Source organism: Panthera uncia, chromosome X, assembly GCF_023721935.1.
Source record: "Panthera uncia isolate 11264 chromosome X, Puncia_PCG_1.0, whole genome shotgun sequence".
Taxonomy (NCBI): domain Eukaryota; kingdom Metazoa; phylum Chordata; class Mammalia; order Carnivora; family Felidae; genus Panthera; species Panthera uncia.
This window is the reverse complement of record NC_064817.1, coordinates 48,691,249-48,697,600: the sequence shown is the minus strand read 5'-3', so window position 1 is coordinate 48,697,600 and position 6,352 is coordinate 48,691,249. Positions and strand designations below refer to the sequence as shown.

The 6,352-nt window shown below is 37.4% G+C and overlaps 1 protein-coding gene across 1 annotated transcript in view; it reads left to right on the top strand.

The window, feature by feature from the left end:
- The first annotated feature begins 5,340 nt into the window (after window positions 1-5,340).
- Window positions 5,341-6,352, top strand: part of ASB12 (ankyrin repeat and SOCS box containing 12) — a 103,159-nt gene continuing 102,147 nt past the window's right edge. Inside the window, exon 1 of the mRNA XM_049644649.1 lies at window positions 5,341-5,430. The gene's annotated coding sequence lies outside the window, so the exon portion shown is untranslated. The remainder of the gene's footprint in view (window positions 5,431-6,352) is intronic.

Below are 6,352 nucleotides of genomic sequence, written 5' to 3'. Positions count from 1 at the left end.
TGAACTGTTGGGACCTCATGAAGATAAAAATCTGCACTGCAAAGGAAACAATCAACAAAACTAAAAGGCAACCGATGGAATGGGAAAAGATATTTGCAAATGACATATCAGACAAAGGGCTAGTATTCAAATCTATAAACAACTTTTTGAAAAAAGAGAAAAATCATTTATAATCTCTCCTTTTAATTTAACATTAAGCCATTCAACCAGCATTTATTAAGTACCTACTTCACTGAAGACACTGAATCAGAGTTTTCATAGTCTAAAGCATAGGGTGCTATGGGAGCATAGATGAAGGATATGGAATTCAGACTGTGAAGCCAGAAACAGCTTGATGCTTTGGGAAATAGTCTGGAGAAGGAAATCTATCCTAATTTATATACGGAGAGAAAGAAGAAAGTCAGGAAGTGAATCCAGGTCATGAAGGGCTTCATGGCCTAATTAAGGAATTCGAACATTATCCTGAAGACAGGAGCCACTAGAATATTTTAAGCTAGAAGGGCATGTAAGTATATTTGTGTTTTAGAAAGATAACTTTGGTATTGGTGTGGAGAATTTGCTTGAGCTAAGAATGCAGGAGAATGATATGAGAGGTGATGAAAACCTGAACTAAGGCAATAACTATAGATGGAGAGGATGACATGGTTTTAAGAGATAGGTGGTAGAATTGAAAGAACCTGGTGACAGATTAATGTGGCTGGGAGATAGAGGGAGTTTAGTATGCATCCCAGGTTTCCTGCTTTCTGGCTTGAATGACCAAGTGGATAATGGATATGTTAGCCAAGATAAGGAACTTAAGAAGAGGGAAACACAGTGTCTTCAGTTTTAGACTTGAGTTCAGGGTGATTAACAGATATCAAGTATTTGATATCAAACATTTGATTCTGGATATTAAGAAAGATCTCTGGGCCAAAATAGAAGTCTAGGAGACTTCTATGTGTTGGAGATTTCCAAGACCATCCCTCAGGTTTAGTGATTCACTAGGCTCACAGGACTCAACGTGTAGTTACACTTGTGGCTGTGATTTATTATAGCAAAAGAATATAAAACAAAATCATCAAAGAGAAAACAGGTGAAGTCCAGAAAAAAAAAAAAATAGGCATGAGCTTCAGAGTCCTCTCCCAGTGGAGTCACATGCCTAATTTCTCTAGCACCAAATTGTGACAATATATGAAAACTGTCATTTACTAAGGAAGCTTATTGGAGAATCAGTGCCCAGGATTTTTATTGGGGCCTGGTCACATAGGCACTCTCTGTTTAGTGTGTACCAAAGTTCCTGATGCCCAGAAGGAAAGCAAGTGTTCAGCAAAGAATAAACCACATTATTTGTACAGTTTACACAGAGAATCACTATTATCAGTTAGGGAATGGTGGGAACACTTCCAAAATCCAGGTTCCCAGGCACCAGGCAAAGGTCTAGCCTTGCAAGCAGGACTATCTAAGGATGGCAATTAGGCCTTTTGTGATAATTTTCTGCATAGGGAGTCATTGATGTTTAAGTGCTATCTATGAATTGTTGGATCTTTATTTCCAGCATTTTACTATCATAAAAAGACAGTAATTGTGCCTTTCTGGTAATACAGTTTTTAATATCTAGTAGAAAGGAGATTGGTAAGCTGTCACTTAGCAGGGCTATTGGTGAGGTGGCTTATTAGTGTCACACTTGACAAGACTAAGTAGAGATGAGGTGAATTCTTTCCATTCAAATATGTGTCTAAGTTACCCAAATTAGGTCTGAAATATCTACGTTGGCACCTTAGATACATGTAGGCTTCTGAGTTGAAATGGAAGTTCCATTTATTTCTGTTTGTATGACCCACTTCTCCAAAGTCTAAGTCCAGGTAAGAGGATGGGTCTTTTTCAAATGTGCTGCACTCTGAGAATATTGACTTTATTTATTTATTTATTTTTAAAACATTTATTTATTTATTTATTTATTTATTTATTTATTTTAATACATGAAATTTATTGTCAAATTGGTTTCCATACAACACCCAGTGCTCATCCTAAAAGATGCCCTCTTCAATACCCATCACCTACCTTCCCCTCTCTCCCACCCCCCATCAACCCTCAGTTTGTCCTCAGGTTTTAAGAGTCTCTTATGCTTTGGCTCTCTCCCACTCTAACCTCTTTTTTTTTTCCTTCCCCTCCCCCATGGGTTTCTGTTAAGTTTCTCAGGATCCACATATGAGTGAAACCATATGGTATCTGTCTTTCTCTGTATGGCTTATTTCACTTAGCATCACACTCTCCAGTTCCATCCACGTTCCTACAAAGGGCCATATTTCGTTCTTTCTCATTGCCCTGTAGTACTCCATTGTGTATATAAACCACAATTTCTTTATCCATTCATCAGTTGATGGACATTTAGGCTCTTTCCATAATTTGGCTATTGTTGAGAGTGCTGCTATAAACATTGGGGTACAAGTGCCCCTATGCATTAGTACTCCTGTATCCCTTGGGTAAAGTCCTAGCAGTGCTATTGCTGGGTCATAGGGTAGGTCTATTTTTAATTTTTTGAGGAACCTCCACACTGTTTTCCAGAGTGGCTGCACCAGTTTGCATTCCCACCAACAGTCCCAGCACCTTTTTTTTGAAGACACTGTTCTTCCCCATTGTATACTATTGCCTTCTTTGTCATAGATTAATTGACCATTATAAGTGTGGGATTTTTTCTGAGTTCTCTATTCTATTCAGGTATGTGTCTGTTTTTGTGCCAATACCATACAGTTTTATTTACTATACCTTTGTGGTATATATTTTGGCCCAGAATTGTGATACTTCCAGCTTTGCTCTTGTTTCTCAAGATTGCGTTGTCAATTTGGGTTGCATACTATTTTCAGGATTATTTGTTCTAGTTTTGTGAAAAATGCTTTTGGTATTTTGATAGGGATTGCATTAAATCTGTAGATTGTGTTGGGTGGTAGTAAGATTTTAACAATATTCTTCCAATACATGAGCATGGAATATATTTCTATTGTTTATGTCAAATTCAATTTTTCATCAGTGTTTATGTTTTTCAGGATACAGTTCTTTTACCTTTTGATTTAGTTTATTTCTAGAAAGTTATTTTATTATTTTGATACAATTGTAAATGGAATTGTTTTCTTTTTCTTTCTGCTACTTCATTATTAGTATATAGAAATGATACTGATATCTGGGTATTAATTTTGTATCCTGAAATTTTATAGAATTAATTCACTACTTCTAGTAAGTATTTGATTTTGTATTATAGGATTTTCAATGTATACTACATGTCATCTGCAAATAATGACAATTTAACAACTTCTTTTTTAATATGGATGCCTCTAATTTCTTGTTTGATTGCTGCAGCTAAAACTTCCAGTACTATGTTTAATAAAAGTGGCGAGAGTAGACATCTTTGTCTTTTTTCTGATGTTAGAGGAAAAGCTGTCACTTTTCCACCAGTAAGATGTTAGCTGTGGGTTTTTCAATAAGGCCTTTGTTATATTGAGGTACGTTCTTTCTAAACCCACTTTATTGAGAGTTTTTATCATGAATGGATGTTATATTTTTTCAGGTTTTTTTCTGCATCTATTTAGATGATCATATTATTTTCATCCTTCATTTTGTTGATGTGATTTATCACATTGAGTGATTTGAGAATATTGAATCATCCTTGAATCCCTGGAATAAATCCCACTCAATCATGGTGAATGATCCTTTTAATATATTGTTGAATGCAGTTTTCTGATATTTTGTTGAGGATTTTTGCGTCTGTTTTCATCAGGAATATTGGCCTGCAGTTTTGTTTTTTTTTTATGGTGTCTTTGGTTTTGTTATCAGGGTAATGCTAGCCTTGTGGAATGTATCTGGAAGCTTTCCTTCTTACCCTATTTCTTGGAATAGTTTGGGGAGAATAGGTATTAACTCTTCTTTAAATGTTCAGTAGAATTCTCCTGTGACTTCATCTGGTCCTGGACTTTTATTTTTTAGTATATTTTTAAAATTACCAATTCATTTTTTTTTTTACTAGTAATCTGTTATGATTTTCTTTTTCTTCCTAATTCAGTTATGGAAGCTTTTTATGTTTTTTAGGAATTTATCCACATGTTCTAGGTTGTCTAATTTGCTGCTATATAATTTTTCATAGTATTCTCATAATTCTTTGTATTACTGTGGTGTCAGTTGTTAATTTCTTTTTCTTCAGACTTTATTTACTTGGGTCATTTCTCCTCTTTTCTCTTATTGTCTTTTGTTTTATGAGTCTGGATGTGGGTTTTTCAATTTTGTTTATGTTTTTCTAGAACCTGTTCTTTGTTTCATTGATTTTTTTTATTTTAAATTGTTTATGTCATTTATTTCTGTTGTAATTTTTATTATTTCCTTCCTTGCACTCACTTTGGGCTTTGTTTGCCCTTTTTAAAAAAATTCCTTTAGGTGTAAAGGTAGCTGTTGATTTGACCTCTTTCTTGTTTCTTGAGGTAGACCTGTAATGCTGTATATTTTTCTCTTAGAACTGCTTTTCAGCATCCCAAAGGTTTTGCACCATTATGTTTCCATTTTCGTTTATCTCCATCTATTTTTTTAATTTGATGCTTTTTTCATTGACCCATTAGTTATTTATTGACTTTTTGCTTCTCTCTTGCTGCTTTAAGAATTCTCTTTTCCTTTAAACTTTGAAATTTTAATTATTATGTGTCATAGTGTGAACCTCCTTGGTTGATCTTGTTTGGAACCCTGTGCTTCTTGGACCTGGATAACTATTTACCTCCTTAGGTTAGGGAAATTTTCAGCTATTATTTCTTCAAATAAGTTTTCTGCCCCTTTCACTCTCTCTGCTTCTTCTGGAATCTGTGTAATGAAAATGTTTGTTCATTTGTTGTTCAAGAGATCCTTTAACCTATCCTCATTCTTAAATATTATTTTCTTGTCTTGCTGTTCAGCCTGGGTGTTTTCCATTACCCTGTCTTCCAGATCATTGATACATCTTTCTGTATGCATTAGTCTACTCTTGATTCCCTCCAGTGTGTTTCTTATTTTAGTTATTGTATTCTTCACTTCTGATTGGTTATTTTTTTAATTATATTTCCTATGTTTTTATTGAAGGTCTTACTGAGTTCATCTACTCTTCTCTCCAGCCAGGTGAGCACCTTTAAGATCATTACTTTAAATTCTTTATTAGATATATTGCTTATCTCTCTTTCACTTATAATATTTCTGAGGTTTTGTTTTATTCTTTCTTTTGAAGCTTCTTCTGTCTCTCCATTTTGATTGAGTTTCTGTGTTTGTTTCTACAGATTATGTGGAACAGCTACTTCTCCTAAACTTGAAGTAATAATCTTGTGTATGGTCATCCCCTATGTAGACTGTGTGTGCTTGGTGACTTTTGCTGGCTGGCTGGAACTGTGGCTGGTATGGTCTGGGTGTCCTGGGACTTTCCACACAGCCACCACCCTCTCAGGACAGGTAAAGTCAATGTATGCTGAGGTGTTCTGATGTTCTGTCCCTGGCAGGACAGTTGAAGCTGAAGTGGGTGCAAGCCAGGATGCCCCTGGGTGCTCCATGCAGGGGTTGTCCTGGCTGGGAAGCTAGAGCTGAAGAAATATGTGGTCTGGGAGCTCAGCAGTGTGTGGGCAAGTCCCCAAGCTCTTTGCACAGAGGGTACCATGGCCAGATATCTGAAACTATATGCAGAGGTCACCTTAACAGAATTAGCAGAAATGGATATAAACCAGTGTATTACAGGGCTCTCTACACAGAGGTTGCCCTGAGAGGGAAGCTGTAGCTGAGGCAGTGTAAAAGCTGAGTGGTCCTGGGTGTTCTGCATAGGGGTACCCTGGCAGGACAGCTAAAGCTAAAATGGGTGTGGGGTGGTGTGGTCCCTGGGCTCTTGCAAAAAATATGTCCTGAAAGGACAGCTGAAGCTGAAGCGGTTGCAAGCCAAGTAGTCCCTGGGCTCTTCACAGTGAAGTTGAACTGTCAGGACAACTGAAGCTGACTTGGATGCAAGCTGGTGTGTCACAACGTGCTCAACAAGGAGGTTGCCCTGGCTGGGCAACTGGAGCCAACTCTAGTGTGTTCTGGGGTGCTCCACATAGGGTTACCCTGGCAGGGTGGCTGAAACTGATGCAAGTATGCTCTGGGTTTTGCTCTGCACAGTGGCAACCTGGCAGGGCTGTTGGATCTAAATTAGCTGTCAGCCAAGTGGTTTTGGAGCATTCTGCACCAAGGGTGCCTCAGCAAGCCAACTGAAGCCAAAGTGGTGTGGCCTGGAGTATTCTGGGGTGCTTTGCACCTGTGTCACTTTGGTGTGAAGGTTGGTGATATAGTGAGCACCAACCAGAAGTGTCCCAGTATGCACTACCCTGTGGCCATCTTGGTGAGAAGG